General features: G+C 38.7%; 1 protein-coding gene and 1 long non-coding RNA gene across 7 annotated transcripts in view; one reads left to right on the forward strand and one right to left on the reverse strand.

The window, feature by feature from the left end:
- LOC103474772 (galactosylgalactosylxylosylprotein 3-beta-glucuronosyltransferase 1) overlaps positions 1-16,781 on the reverse strand; it is a 107,290-nt gene that overhangs the window by 72,595 nt on the left and 17,914 nt on the right. The window lies entirely within an intron of this gene.
- The window catches only part of LOC145554661 (uncharacterized), a 67,307-nt gene that overhangs the window by 35,542 nt on the left and 14,984 nt on the right, over positions 1-16,781 (forward strand). The window contains exons 2-3 of one of the 2 annotated variants that reach the window (XR_014090644.1): positions 12,052-12,161; positions 14,421-14,486. This is a non-coding gene — a long non-coding RNA (uncharacterized LOC145554661). Of the gene's footprint in view, positions 1-11,350; positions 12,162-14,420; positions 14,487-16,781 lie in introns of those variants that run through there. The other variant, XR_014090643.1, reaches the window with a different exon arrangement.

A 16,781-nucleotide genomic window follows, 5' to 3' on the forward strand; every position in this document is an offset into this window, starting at 1 on the left:
GTTCAGCGGCACAATGAAATAGCATGAGATGTGACTGATGGGTGCAGTGAAGGCCTCACGGAGCCAGGGTGATTTGCATATTTGTGACAGTACACAGGCTTGTGTCTTCTCATCACAGCTTTGGAGAACAGCCTTTATTATTGTCCTCCTGTTTTTTGGGAAGGGGGTGGTTTTCTCTCAAGACTAAAACAACACTGCACTGAGCTGAGGCTGGTCGCCGGTTGCCATGGCAACACAAGGCAGCTGGGACTAGTGGTGTTTGAAAGAACACACAAAAAAAAAAAAGTCTTGGCAAAGGTTAAATCCAAAGAACAATTTATTTATACCACGCTGGTGCATTACCCTTTATCACTGCTGGGGTTTCGTTGCTTACTGTAAGGGACTCTTTTGACAACCCTCCCAGGAAACACCAAAATGACTTTAACAACTTAGAAGGAATTTATTTTCCAAGATCATTTTATTGAGAAAATGCACTACATGAGCATAGCCAAACTTAAAAAAAAAAAAAAAATTGTTGAACCAAAAACTGGTACAAATTCAAATGCAAGTCTTCCATGTATGGATCCATAGATCCATACATGCATATATACATACATGCATTAGATGAGCACATTATTGAGTGATTACAACATTTCCTGAGAACTTATGTTAAGCTGATTGGCCTCTACAGGCGCCAAGTACTTCAAGATTCATCATTATCTACCCTGGACTGTTGTGTATGTTCTACAATTAAGCCCACAATTATTCATACCCATAGCAGAATTAGATTTAAAATGATTTTTATTGAACCAAAAATTTTTATTTGCTTGTGATGCAGCATAGGTCAACTTAGACATGTCTTAAAACGTCAAGATTCAGAGAATTATTTCCTCTTATCTACATTTCATGAAAAAGTTGTGTGTTGAAATTCATCCATACCCTTCAATGATCAAGGGTATGATTGCACTGTAAAATCCAGTAATCAAACCTTTCTAATAATTCTAAGTTAATGGTTTGTTTTTGGTGATGAGCTCCACAAACAAAAAACGCTGCTCTTGCTAAACCTCCAACACACACAATCTTTAGAAATGTGGTCTCTAAAATCCCAAAGCCAGCACCTTCTCGCCACAAGGCAACAGTGCTACCAACTTCATCACTGTGCAGTCTGTCTCTAAAATCTTTTCCTTCAAACAGCCGATCTCACTTCAGTTTTTAATTTGAAATTAAGGTTTCTCTATTAAAAACCCATGACTTTGTTCATAAGCACAGAAACCCCTCCATTAAAGACGTGTTTATGATAACCCTAAAACCGTGGTTTCAGAACTTCCTGGTGAGCCCTTGGGGATTCACAGCCAAAATACGGGGGAAAGTCATGGGTTTAAAGGTAATCCCCTGTAAAATCACTTTGCTTCCCCATTGCCAGACACAAACACACAAATTCAAAACTTACACAACTTCTGGAATATTCAGATCCCTGAGTGAGAATTTCTAGCCTGAGCAAGAGCTGTGGAGCTGTACCAGAATAACTGCAGAAGCCTGAAGGTGCTTCAGCATGAATAAGTCGCTCTCTGGAGTTTTAAACACGTAATAGCTGGTAGCTGTGTCCCGCAGGAACATATCACTACTCCTCAGTCTGTTTTAAATGCCAGTGGGTGGAAATTCAGTTTCAGGCATTACGTTTTTAAAATACTGTTGGTGAGCCAACAAAATTTACACTTGAACAATATTGAATCTGTCAATAAAATGTGCCCAGAGCTGCTGTAGAGTTGACTGTTTTCCCCTTCTGTAGTGCTTTATCCTTGGAGTGACTGATATGGAAGACTAGTGTTGATATTTGGAGTGCCATTACACTAATAGTGCATTCACTGCCAATGTGAAGCAACCACAGCCTTTCTTTAGATGCCTTTCATCTTTGCAGCTGTCGCTCAACTTTCCTGGGTCATTTTCAGTATGAGTGATGGTGCAAATCATCCCAGGGAAATAGTCAAGGAGGGCAGTAAGTGCTGTTGTTTGCCCCTGAAAACTCGGCCCATCATGTCTGATTTACAGCAATGCAATAGTATAAATGGGTATTGTATTGCGTAGTGTAAATGGTCAATGCCAGACACTTTAGGAAACTTTGAAGATGATGGGATGCTTCAGGACTATAGCCTTCATGGGCTGGATACTGAGTGAAATCCTTACAACATAGTTTCATTTGGTAAGGCTTTTCTTAGTAGTATTTTATTTAACAAATAGTCCATTTAGACTATGTTCATCCTGACTGAGATATTGAAGGTATATCAATGTAGTCAATGAGCACACTGTGTATGCTCACTCTCAGATTTGTCTTACTTCTCAATATTAGCAGGCGATCTTGGTTCAGACTCAAAATTATCCCCCCATCCTTGTGTGAAATACTTAAAACAAAATAAAAATAATGCCAGAGGAACTTCCTGAGTTTTCTTGTTAGTAACAAAGTGTTGCCTAACTCCTTCAGGTTGCTGAATGTTTCCCTCCACCTATGTGCACTGACTGCCTTGAACAAGGCTGTAGCTGCTGGTGCAGTCAGGCAAACAATAAGAAAATCCCTCCAACAAGCTCTCATGATTGAATTCTGCGCAAGCTGCAATTAGATCGCTCCTCAAGGAGGACTCCTTGACACCCCTAAAAGGTAATACTATACCTTGGATCTATCAACACAATCACATGGTTCATTCTCCTTGTTGTCATAATTACTGCAGCTCAGGGAAATTGAGGGGCTTTTGTTCCCCTAAACCTGGGGTTTAAAAATATCTTACGGGGAAGAGTGCCACTGGGAGAAACATGTCCTGAAAAGATCGGTGCTTCTGTGAAATATATGACACTATCTCTTACACTTGAGCCGCTTCACCATTTGTCAAGTCTCACGCTGACTGTTTAATGTCTGTTTCCGTTCTGGCCTAGTTTGGAGCATTTCCTCACTGTTAAGGATGTGACTATAGAGGGGAACATGGGTGGGCTGTTAGCGTGCAGAAGCTGTGGTTGGCTCTTCAATTATGTTAGCAGCGTCACTCAGTAATGGAGAGCCTGGAGGTTGTAATTGTGATGGACTAAGCACAGATATTTTATTTTGTCTTACAGAAATTGATTGCTGGTCCAAGCATACTACATATTAGTTATTTTGCCATACATACTGTATAAACATATCTATATTATGTTTTGAACATAGCAGCCCTTTGCACTAAGGTAATGCAATCAAAAGATGTAAAGCAATATCCACACATGAACTTTATTTCAGAGAAAATTCCCAGAAAAAAATATATGTTCATCACACCGAACTAATATTATGTAGTTTCGGAGTTTCCCACTAGAAGTTTTAAGCTATAGCTCCTGTCTTCTGTCAGAATGCTGACCAGAGCTACACTGCTTCTTGCTTCCTCATTGTGAACCCATTCTTCACAGACGTGCTTCTTTGCAGGGCAGCGACATCATGGTGGCTCCACTCTGAAAGTTGACGCCTGTGTGCCTGGCGGGCGATGCTCAATATTAAACTCATAAGTATGCTCCTCCACAATTTGCAGCTCTTTGATAGCAGATGATATGTTCATTGCTCCACTGTGGTGGCTGAAATGTCGTTTGGAGTTTGCATGCAACATTTCTATATGTCTGTCTGTCCGTCTTATTTAGCTTATCTATCTTATCAATCGATTTATCTCATTTTTCTTATCTACCTATCTTATTTATCTTCTTAGAAAGCAGTTGCGTTTGTTTCTCAACAGAGGAATGTACTGACAGGTCAGATCAGAGCCCAGATGAATGATGACGCCGAGTCCTCCATCTGCCAGCGGCTGGCCGGACGCAGCTCTGTCTGCTTCACTCAGCCGTGTTTTCGTATTTTAAGAGTGAAATGTGAACTCTGCCGTCCTATTAGCACGATGCTTCCTCCTTAGTCACGTCTAAATGGTGCCAGCTCTGGTCACTGCGGAGGATGTCATAAGATGAATCTTGAGTAATTGAGGCAGTCTGTCTTGATTTGATGCAGCTACGGTCACTTGGAGAAGGACGCTTATTCTCTCTGTTGACTGAAGATCAGGGAAAACCTTTTACTCTGAAGAAACGAATGCGTCTGAATCCATACGGGCACATTCCAGTCCACCATACAGTCAATTTATCTGACAGAACCACAGGAGGCTGATGTGTCTATTCCAAAATGAGAACTTTTTAAAATGCACAGTCAAGCACATTTTGCACTCCCTGAGGCTCTATATGCTGAAAGCTCTAAAAAGCCCTCTACAAATATGTCAAATGGATTTGTTCATTTCATTGCTAGTCTGGGCCTCTGCTTAAGGCATTAACATTAAGTTTTTTTCCTCATATCCTTGGACTGTGAACTGTTATAGCATAGCTCAAAATGATCAAGGTGACATGCCATGATTTGGACTTGAAAGAACTCTCCCCTGCTAGTTTCCCGTAAAAGCCTGCATGAGAAAATGAAATTATATCAGTTTCTTTGTTCCCTCCACTTAATGGCTGCCAAGGGGTTGATTTGTCAGCTCAGGCCAAGAGAAGACCCTCCCTCTGTCTAAATTACAGGTTGGATTTTCCTCTCATACAGAAGATCCTCTTCTAATTGCCTCTCCTAAAAAGTATCTTGTGAAACAGCTGCTTTAATGAAGAGAGAGAAAGGGAGAGTGAGACGAGACGAGCCGATCTAGCAGAGCACGTTGCAAACATTCAACTTGGAGGTGTGCTTTAATTGCTGACCACAAAAATGAACTTCTTTGAAGTATTTCAAAGGTCCAGAATCCGTCGGGAAACAGTTGACGCTAGATGAGATAAATCCTCTGATCTGCATATTTCACTGCACAGATTAATTGCAGGACACATTCCAAGTCTGATTATCTTGCAGAATCTAATTACATCTCAGCTGTGCACTTCAGGTGCCTGTCTTGCTTTAATAATGAAGGTGTACCTGGCGTGAATGGTTGTTTTTTGGCACTAAAACATTAAATAAACAAGCGCGCAGAGCATCTGTGTGTGCACGCATATCTACAAGTCTTCTACAACAATGTGCAGCTTCAGTGGCTAATTGATGTTGAAATAATTGCTATTTGGGAACCAATTTGTCAAGCTTAGACTGGATGTTCACTCAGGCAGTGTACGCTCATGTGGAACACTTGCTTTAGGCAAAAAAACAAAACAAAAAAAAAGCCAGTTTGCTGAAGTGAGTGATGGGATGTGCTGGAGCAACAAGACCTTCAATTTTTCACAGTGTTATCACAGAGAAACTTACATCTGTGAGGAAGCCTGACATTAAATTGGGGGTCATGAAGGTTTGATCTCAAAGAGACAGCTTTAAGATCTGTTCGGTATTTACCGCATTTAACCAGAGGGAAACAGGTTCCTCAAATAGAATTGGTTACTTTACCGCAAACTCTAAAAAATAAAAACAAATCTGACCCTTGGTCTCTTAACATTATTATTTTCCAAAAGCAGCGAATTTACAAAGAAGAAGTAAGGAAAAACTTTGTCCCCGTCAAAATGTTGGAACACAGCCTGAAAAGAAACCCATCTGTAAGCTACTTAGTGTGGCGGTGGCATAAATAAAACTAAGACCCTAATTTAGTCTGACCCAGGACATTTGGATTTCATTGTCATAAAATGTTGTGTTGTGTAATACAACTCCACGCCACTAGGTGGAGCTGCTGACAAGAATGAATGAGAAACGGTAGGAAGAGTAAGAGAGATGACGTAAGAGAGTGCTCACATGGTTAGTTGTACACCATTACATAAATGTTTTTTTGTAACTGCAATAAAACAGTTTAGATATTACTGATGTATGAATACACTTCAGGGTATCCTTAAAATAATTTTTTGTTACTATTTTTGCCATTTTGTCCTTCATTTTCTACTATCCTTACTCAAGCAGCACATTTTTAAGTAGCTAGTGTGACAGTAGCCCAAGAAAAATTAACATTCTGTTCCTTCCCTTTTTTTTTCTTTCTAAAAGCTCTTTTAATTTTACATATTGATATGTCTGCCATCTGCTTATACACCACCACTCAGGCAAACACAATTCCTGGTTAATTTCAGACACTTTGGAAGCACTAGAAAAAAAAACAGGAATGAAAATGACCTGTCTTAAGTTGAAGAACATATCAATTAATTATTATAAGTAATTATGCAATAAAACACAACATAAGTTGTATTTCAGTTCTGTATTTCAAATGGCAAAATAGGTTTTCACATAATTGTGTGATTTCTGTAGGTAACGAGCTTACTTTAAGAACCCGCCCCCCCTAAAAACAAACTACAGTAAACAATGAATATGATGGAAAATATGAATGCCTGTGAGAAAATACAGCACATAAAATGAACCACTTGCATCCAACAGATGGCAGATTCTCAGAAAAAATAAGTTTTTAACATGCATGTTTTAATTAGCCTCAAATTTATAAATTAGAGTAGGACAATAGGTGAGAATATACAAGTTACAAACACAGGAATTTTTAATCTAAACACTAACAATTAAGAATAATTCTGAATTCAATAAAGCAGGCAATAAAAATAATGTAAACTGAGCATATTAGCAAAATCCAATAAATTCCCAAATGAAGCTGCTTTGAGCACTAAACAGAGCAATTAAACAGCCGTGTCTCTGTAAACAAAGCTAAACTTGCGTAGAATGCAATATCGTTTGTGATTGTTTACTATCCTGAGCACTCAGCAAAAAATCCCAATAACACATGCAAACATCAAACCAGACAACATTTACAAATTGATCTCCATAAGACAAATTCAGAGAAATAAAAAACACTTTAGACTTCACCTTGAATCTATAATAGGATTTATACTGGGAAGTTTGAAGCTTTTATGCGTTTTTTTTTTTTCTTCTTTAGGACAGGGTCAATTTAAGCTTGAAATGAAAATCACAGTCAAAGGCAGTTTGCAATTAAGCTAACACAAAGTGTGTGTTGGTGTGTGTGCGTGCATGTGTGTGTGTGTCACAGAAAGTGAGCAAGAAAGCAGAAGCGTTTTGTGTGAATAGACACAGCTGATTACATTCATTTTTTCTAAGCAAACTTATGAGCTCAGGAGAAAAAAGACGTTTTAAGCCTTTAAAATTAAAATTACATCACCCAAAGACTATCTTTTAAATGACACCGGGTCACTTGCAGTGTCAGAATAACCAACACCAATAGCAATTCCCTGTTTCTTGGGATCTTTCTGGCCTCTTTTCATCACTCAAGTCCTTTCATGCCATGTTACATACTTCTCACCACCTCATACTAGACTTAGCTCTCAAAAACCTAGCCATTATTACACTGTCTAAAACTATAAAAGAAAAGCATACTTTATGCCACAATTTGATGATGTTTGTAAAACCTCATTCAACTTGCAGATGGTCCTGAGATGCCTTGTTTAGGCAGGTGAATAAGGAGTTAAAACAATCCAATACCGAAGGCACAAATGGATGAAATACAACTTCCAAATTGGATTGCGAGTATGACCATCGAAAGCAAAATCAGGCTAAAGTTTCTTCTTGTAATTACTGTGAAGATTGCTGATTTGACAGTTTCCCCCGCAGAGAGTCACTGATTGAGGAGGTCATTGCTGAAGAAGCAGTTCAAAGTCCAAGGTTATTAATGGAAAGTTGGGTGGAAGGAAAAAAAGTGTGGTAGAAAAAAGTATATAAGAAGCAAGGATAGTTACGGTCTTAAGAGGAGCGACACAAAACCTATTTCAGAGTCTAGGACTTACGTGGTGTGCAGCTGGATTAAGAGGTTTAAGAGCCACCACACAGTAATGTAGGACAGTTGCTTCAGGTTTAGTGTGACGTTTCCACTGTCGGAACAGATTTGACCATCGTATGATATGTTGGTGTTTTGCACAGCCATCTACCACCGTATTTTTAACGCGTTTCTCATAATTCCTTCCCCTGACGAGTTTTATTGGAGATGCTGATTCCATTTTCCAGCTGGACTTGGCACCTCCCACACTGAAAAAGTACCTACTTTAATGCCCATGATTGATGAGATAAGATTAAAGCATTATTGTCCATAGAAATGGAAATTGAATTTGCATACTCTGTCACACGTTTCTTCTGTAACGAGGCATCCTGAATCGCCTCTCAGATGGCAGAAGTTCAAATTCACTGCTCATCACATGAGCTGAGCCCGTAGAGATTATGTCTGCCACTTCTACTGCCTTCTTTTTGCACAGCTCAGTAAATTTGTTCTGCACTGAATGGCTTACAATTGGCATGATTGGCCAGTAAACAAGCCTGATTGAACCTATGAATCTATGGGGGTAATGTCAAGATGAGGAATGAATGCAAATGTGGACCAAGGTCTTAGCACTCTATCACAGCTACAGAATGATCAACCCCATGACATGCTGCACTAATGCAGTCAGTAATGCAAACTGAGCCCTGATTAAGTAATGCATGCTACGCACAAAACATACTTTAGCAAGCTCACATTTCTGTATTCAAACTCCTTTGAGTTTTTGGGTTTAGCTATAAGCCATAATCACCCCCCTTGTAATTTATCACTCTGACTTCAATGTATGTGATAAATTGCTTTCACCATTTTAATGGAATTGCTGCAATGAATCTACTTTTTGTCAAATATGTTTAACTTGTCGAAACAACTGAAAAGAGCACTGATGTAGTTGGACATAAGAGATGCTGCCTTACATACTGAAGAGACCAACGTTCACAGGCTCTCCAGACATAAAGTGTGAATGCTTGATGTTGGAGCTGATCGCTGCTTTCTGTCTCTTTTGTTTTAAGCTTTGAATGTATATTTTAACTACTGACAAGTCAACAAGTGTTAGACTCTCCAGCTATCAAGGCATACTCTTACTGACAGGACAAACGGCAGCTGCTCCTTCAGCACAGTAAGCCACTCTCTGGGAGGATAAAGATGTACAACTATTAAGTTTGACTGATGGCTGAACAGTGGCTTCTCTGCCGTTCCAATCTGTTTGCGTATCAATGCAGTAACGTTGAATAAGACGTTTTAAAAAACGGTCTTTTTTCAAAGGGCTTCTTAAGGATTTCAGTGACGTCTGCATTCCTCATTTTCTGCTGTTAGTGCATCTTTTCTCCTCTGTGACCTGCACCCTTTTCCCCATTTTAATTGATTTTTTTAACAGCTTCTGGGTAACGCAGGCGCTGCCTCACAGATTCACATGCAAAGTGTCATTTAGGCCGACACGAGTCTGCGCAGCATCCTTCAAGCACCTCTGTCTTCCTTCTCACTACTCATTTTTAAATAACTACTTGGAGCCCTGCTGAGCACGGCCCACAGCGGACAGAGCGATTCATCATGCTGTTCATTGGTCACGACAAAACAATGAGTGCCTTTTTATAAGTCGTGAGGCAAAGATGGCAGCCAAATAAGAAAATATAGCTTTAAAATGAGCACCTTTTTTGCCCTAGGTGGGACTTTTTCCAGTGTTCCTACCCTTTTCACACTGCAGAAAAGGTAGTGGTGCTCATTTTTCACAGAGGCCACCAGACTCCAACACGTTGTCTGGTTTTGATGAATAGGGTAAGGGTCTCTGTCCTTACTCTGCCATCCATCAGCTGCTGAGGATGTACAGCATCAAACACAGCCACAAAAACTGCACAACTTCAAGAAGAGATTTGACACTCCATACTGAACTTAGTGTCTTCTCGAAAGACCTGGGTGGAGTTCTGGTTGAATAGGATTCAGTTCTTTTATGTCGATTTTTTATTATTTTTTTTTCCTATTACTTCGACTGACTTTGAGACGAAGTTACATTTCTACTGGATTATTTTGTGTGTGTGTGTGTGTTCTGCCCATTCAGCGATTTGTAAGGTACACATTTGGAATTTTTTACATTTCATCATGTAGCATTCACAAATTTTCATCTATTTCACTGAACTTGTATGTGGTAGAAAGACGCAAACTGTGATTGTTGTACATTGTACATTGTTGTACATTGATTTCTTGATAGCATTGGTGGCTACAGTAAATTTGGGAACATGTGCTCTGTTCAGATTAGACCAACATTTATTTTATACCATGAGAGGTGAAAACAAACACTGCACATCACACTGAACCCACCGTGAAACATTGATGTGGCAGCATCATGCTGGGGGCACGCTTTTTTTCCGCAGCAACAGGGATGCTGCGGAAAAAAAATGAATGAACATAAACACAACAATCCCTAAATAAAGCAGGTTAATGGCCCTAAACTAACAATCAAAGGTGCTAGGGAAAAGTTTAGATTAAATTGTCTTCAGGTTTTAGGCACTTTGGCTCATTCTAAATCCATTTGATAATCTAAGACTAAAAGTCTCTTCATCCACTCTGCTTCAGCTTGAGTTATTGTGAAGAGGAATGGGCAAAACATTTTACTCTCTAGATGTCCAAAGCTACAAAACAAAGTTCAAGCTACTTGCAGCTGCTATTGCACAAAAATGTGACTGTATAAAGAAATTACTAAACAAGACTGAATTTACATTTTACAAAAAAATAAATAAATAAAAAATAAATAAATAATCAAAATGGTATGGATGCTTTTGCTTGGTCCTGTAGAAGCCACTTAAGACTGTGTCTTTTCATGCAATTCTAAAATGTATACCACTAATGCATCATTTTCTGCTTTAAAGTAAGTCTGACTCATACAAATGCTAGTTTATGAATTGATGTCATGCGGTATACAAATCTCAACACAAAAAGCCAAAGTGCTGGATCCCTTTTAGGCTCTGCTTGATGTACTCTGCCTATTTTTATTTAATTTTTTTTCATCCGCAGCACAAAAGGTTCTGAGAGCATTTCACTTGTATGTATAATGCGAAAGCCCTGTCTTTTATTATTTTGTTCAGTCTGCATGAAAACCGCACACATGTTGTATTTTGAGCCGGATTGATTATCACAAGGAACCGTCACTCAAAAATAGCAGTGGCCCTCAGATGAAAAAAAGAGAAGAAAATCAACACACAGAGGCTGCCTGTCCCCAGTCACTGGATGAAATCTTTTGACAGCTCACACTTTTTGACAGCTAACTGTTTTTTCAGACTCGACACAAAATCTCTTGATTACAGAATTGACTGGTCGTCTGCCACATAGGTAGACTACTCTGAATATGCATTCAGATGAAAAGTACCTTTTGAAAGTAATAACCTTTAAGCAGGTATTGAAAATACTTTTCATGAATCCATATTTCAGCATAATAAAATGTTTTTTTTATACAACTAATCTATACCATGTGTTTCACTTGGTGGTAAAATTCCTGACATTCAGTAATGTTATTTTTTTTAATGGGTTTGAATTTCTTTAAGTTCAAACCCATTTGTTACTGGCATGTTATTTTATTCATAATTATGCTACATGGATGACCAACAGACTGTAAAAGAAAATATATATATATATATATATATATTTCAGATTTTAAAGTGACAGTTTACACCATCCAATTGCCTTGTTCGCCCCTATGTTGCCCTGTGAACATGTCAACCAGTTTATCACTATGGATAGAGGCATGAGTCCCACTGTAACACTGTGGGTGAAGTGGGCATGGATGCTAGAGTGCAAAATAGTATATATAAGGGGCTTTAATGTATGCCTTTATGCACGTCTCTAACATATTTCAGCACCAATTTAAATGTCTTGAATTTATTCTTAGATGAAAATTTACCTCCTGTGATGAATGTTGCCTGCTCACCTTCAAGTCCAATCAGCTGAAGAAATAGTTTCCGAGAAATTCACCGTTGGTCGTCTTGTCAGTGCTACATGGCAGCTCAGCAAGACTTTCAAACACAGTTTTGTATTTCTATATTTTGTATTTTAAATGTACAGAGGCTTGTTTTAGGGGAGCAGTGAATAGTTTTTGTTTTAAACAAAGAGCAATTTCATTATTTGTAAATGAGTCATTGTTCCAGTGTTATTACCATATACTGGCATCCTAATATTAAATTGGTTTTGGCAAATATGGAAAATCAAAACGGTCAACCTATTATTTATTTTATTTTATTTTTTCATTTTCTTGGCTTAGGTAGGAGAAATGCAAGCCTGCATACACACTGAATGAGCCTGTGTCTAACAACATAAAAACCAAGCCCTTATGTGTCTGCAGATTGCAGCAGCTGCAGAAATCCTCACATCACAGAAGTCTCACAGGAACAGAGAAGCACAAACGAGCCTCTCATCCCGTCTCCTCCTTTCAGAAAGATGCTGAGCGTCCAGGTTCATGCTGCTTCTATCTAGCACCTTTAGGAAATGTATGCATGCAATGAAATATGTGATTAGGGTTAATGCAGTCTCATGCAAGCATGGCAGCATGGCAGGCCCTTCGTGACATAAAAAAAAAGATAAATTAATTTTCCTCACCTTGTTATTGTGAATCCTCTGCAGCAGAGATTTACTGCAGGAGCCACTTAATGTTCAAATTGAGATGCATAAGCCTTCTTTTGGATTTCATGCATGTACAATTAGCTATAAATCTTTAGACAAATTGTCTTTTACTCTTTGATGGCTCTGTCTCCCAGATGAGACAGCAGAATGGAATCTGTCCATCATGACATTGCATTAACCTCCCACACACTGGAGGTTCAGCTGTAGATAAGCCTTCTATCGCAGTGGATTCTCTCTTTCCTTGCTCCCTACATCACACTCTGCGCCCTCCCCACCTACTGATTGACTGCTTTCTCCATGCCTCTGTATTTCTAGTCCAATTAACATTAATGGAGTTTGGACGTCCAGTCCGTATCTCCTGCCAGTCCGCCACGGCTTAGCCCCATTTCTTTAAAATCGGGCGATGTTGCAATTATGTTATAACCAAGTGGTGTCAGAGGCACCTGTGTCAAGGTGTTAACCTGCCAGAAAACACCTGTGTATTCACTCTGACCTCCAACCAAAGGCATAGCTCCACAGCTGACACTGTGGCTCAAATTAACCTTGGTGCCTTTGGTAATAACAGCAGAACACACTTTCATTGGGGGGGATGAATAGAGATGAGGACCAGTGCCTGGAAGGAATAATAATAAAAATAAAAAAAACATGAGAGGCTCAGGTGGTGTTAAGGAGCAGGTTGTGTTTCTGAGGATAAAGGCGTCAAGAATGGCTTCTCTTAACCTTGGGATGTAACCTGGGGCAAACAGCTTTGAGGTAACATTTGCTGCCATAATTCTGTTGAGGGGGAACAAAAAAGCAGCTTTTGTATGATATTCTAAGTCAGTCTACATTTGTTTTTCTCCCCCTCTTTCACATCAGCACGGATTGTGGAGGATGCGGATCTTCTCCTGCCGTTTTTGCACAGCATGTGTGGATTCAGTCACGGCTGGCAGTTTCAAAGGCTTATTAGTTTCTATTGTCTTGATTAGGGTGTAGGTGTACGTTTCACAGCCTGCCTTTCGATTTTATTATCAGTTATTATTTTTGATCAGTTTGATTTGGGTGTTTTGCGACGCCTCTTATAAAACAACTGATTGTACAAACAAAAGAGAAAACAATAAAATAAGAATATGTCATTCAAATCATAAGTCATCAATCAAAATAATCAAAAGATATGATTAACCTTTAAAGCCTTTTACCTCAAGACGTTAACCGTACAATGCATTGCAAAGTCTAGTCATGAGATAAAATTACCCAGTCAAAGTCCAAGTTTATTTGAAAATCAGAATCTGTGGCAAGATTTGAAAACCATGGTTAACAAGTCAAAATGATGTAAATAGTGTTGAAAATTCTGCATAAAATGTTAAACTCTAATCCTTCTAGGATTCATCTAAACCCCCTTCCACAATTTGCTGGCAAAAAACAAAGCCTTACTTTCATATCAATCTCTAAAGGTTTGTGAGTTTACCTCCTGAGTGAAAGATGGATCCCTGCTTTTCTGTCATTACCAATTTTGTTGATTAGGTAGGTCGGCCAGCAGGTTATTAGTCAAATGTCTCCTCTGGCAACTACTTAATCACAATTATTATTAAATTATGATTGTGACATGAAGCTTTGCTGACTTAATGAGGACAACTTTAATTAATTTTACTTGTAGAGACTGGTTTACGAAGAGGCACATAAGGCAACTTTGCATAAAATGTGAAATCAGAAAATAGGCTACACACCGCACGCCATCCATAAAGGATAGAAACCTTTTTTTTCTGTGGCTGAAAAAGTCTGGGACCTTTTCTGCCATCTAATTTAAGCTGAAAGAAAAAAAATATAAGAATGTTTGATCTAAGTGAATATATTTTCCGTTCTTTTTTTACCGTGTGGGTGTGTAAGGCTGGGTTCTTAGGAAATTGCACAAGAACGGAATAATCCTTATTGTCAACGAATAAGGAAATCCAGCAGCAATTTATTAATACTACTATTTCTTAAACGTGCCATGAAGCCATTTAAATATCTTTGTAAACCATCGCGCTTAGTTGGGAGTTGTGTTTCACATTTGCTGCACTGACCATATGTTCAGTTTTTTTTCAGCATTCTAACATAAGCTTTATGTTACAGGAACGATTCCAGATTGACTCAAAATAGAAGTGGAGGAAGCAGAACGAAGTGATAAATTTTTGGAGTGTAAGTGTCTTCACACTCACAAGGTGACTATGACAGTTTTGTGTATCTGCAAGGAAAAAATGGATAAGGCATATTAACAGTGTTAAAAATGGAAGAAAAACAAGCTTAAATTCTCTATTTCACTTTCACAAAAAGAAAAAAAAAATGTCCAGAAATTTCTGGTTTGAAGAAAAGCGTTCTTCATCTCTGTGGTGTCTTTTTGTGAAAATGAGAGATCGCCTGTGGAAAGCAAATTTATGAGAACTTCAAGATCGGCATCTGAATATGATTTGTGTGATGGTTGTTAGTTTTCATAAGTCAACACCACAATTTAAAAAAAAGCTAAATATATTGGCACAGCAGTGATTCGGAAATGTTGTGATCTGTTGACACACATCAGCAATTACTTTGTTTTCACTCTGCCTTCACTCTTCCTCTGGTTCATGGTGCTGTTCAGTGTCTGTTCCTTTCTGAGTCCTCCATCTTCAACTAATAATTCTACCCTATATTTTTATATTGAACAATGCATATTGTGCACTTGCAACAACAATGGAACTTCTGCTTTGGTGTTTAGCAAGTGTCATTTCTTCTGCACACAGAGCATTACATCCAAAACTGCAATTCTACCGTGAGTCATTGTGTGTGAGGACAGAGACGGCATGTACAAAGAAGTTGTAAGAATTATGAATGGGCCTGATGTCAGGGAATGATTGAATGAGATATCCAATCATTCTGGACTGATGATCTGGCATACCGGGCATTTTCCCTATCACCAGTGTGACCCTGCACCTTTTGAAAATATGTAACTTGAGTGTTTGATTGCAGAAAATTAGATGCCCCAAGGAATCAGCCAGTGAATTGACCAATTTTCAGATTGATTGGCAGGATCTCAAAAACCTGATTTTGAAACTAATCAGCACTAGTTCACAGTAATAAAAAACCCTTTGGTTTGGAAACGTTTGCCGAGTGAAGAATGTTCAAAGTTAGAAACTCTCTCTGGTTTTGCATGCACTTGGGTCCATCTGAAACATAAGACATTGATTGTTATAGTGGAAGCTAGCCAGAAATTGCATATTTCTGCAATTCTGACCTACAACATTTTATAAATGAGTCTGCGAATTTGGGGAAGTTTGGCTCTTGCAATTCAATAAAATGTGGTTTTATTGTAAAGCTATTGGTGCTCATAAATGTGGAAGGTAGTGCGCATGTAATTTAAAAACAAAACATTTCATCTGTCTAATCAGAAACACATGAACGTCAAAATAACAGCAACCAAATTTCAGCTATGTACATAATTTCACTTAGAATTTGCCACATACCTTTTTTTTTTTGCTTATTATTTTGCACTTTAAAATTTTAAAATTCAAAGTGTACTATGAATAAAATTCATTCTTCTTATTCTTATTCTTCTTATTATTATTATTAACAGTCAGTCTCATTTGATGAACACCACTCTGGTATAAAATAAGCTTGGACAGTAATGTGCATAGTGGCTGCTTCAAATGAATATACTGAGCAATTTCTGCTTGTTAATAATCGCAATAATAATCAGCCAATTTTTACATGTGAAGCTAATCTTATCCACTGATCTTATCTGGCTTGGCAAAGGTCTAAGAATCAACCACTGTCCTCTTTTGCTCTCTGGTGAGAAAGGTTTGACTGACAGACAAGCGCTCCAAGTTCTGTCTGCACGTTTACAATTAACAATAGATACCCCATTGTTGCCCACTCAACCACTTTCACCCCTATTGTTAATTCTCTTTCCTCATCTTAATGTTTGCAAGGCCATAAAGCAAAATTTGTCACATCACCAGGGGAAAATAGATAGAAAATAAAAATCAGGAACGATAGTTTGCCCGTCTCTTTCTTTTGTAGTGAAACAAAAGCAAAAACAGAGACACACATATGTCCTAAAGTAATTTGCAAAGCAAATATTTAAGATCCAGCCCGTGATTCTCACGTACAAACACACAAACTAGTCAAGCATGAAAGATTGTCACCCACAAAGGCACACCAGGAGGCCAGTTGCAGAGTGGGATTCTTGCTGATTACAAACAATATGAGGCATCTCAAGGCTGCTCTCCTGCTTCTCCCAGCAGGACAAATATTATGTTGCGCTTTCTCTCTTTATTCCACACTGCCTTTCGCAGTCAGGTATTTAGCTTTCCCCCCCTGCATCTGAGCCACCACTTAAACAGAAGCCTGCGAGATCATCTGCATTCTGTCTTCACCCGAGTCGACCCCTGACAGCTACAAATTACACGGGGAGTAAGAGCACAGCATTCTGGGTCCTCCCTGCCCCTCCAAACCTGCTAT

The sequence above is a fragment of the Poecilia reticulata genome, chromosome 13 (assembly GCF_904066995.2).
Source record: "Poecilia reticulata chromosome 13, P_reticulata-male-v2, whole genome shotgun sequence".
In the NCBI taxonomy this organism is placed as follows: Eukaryota; Metazoa; Chordata; class Actinopteri; order Cyprinodontiformes; family Poeciliidae; genus Poecilia; species Poecilia reticulata.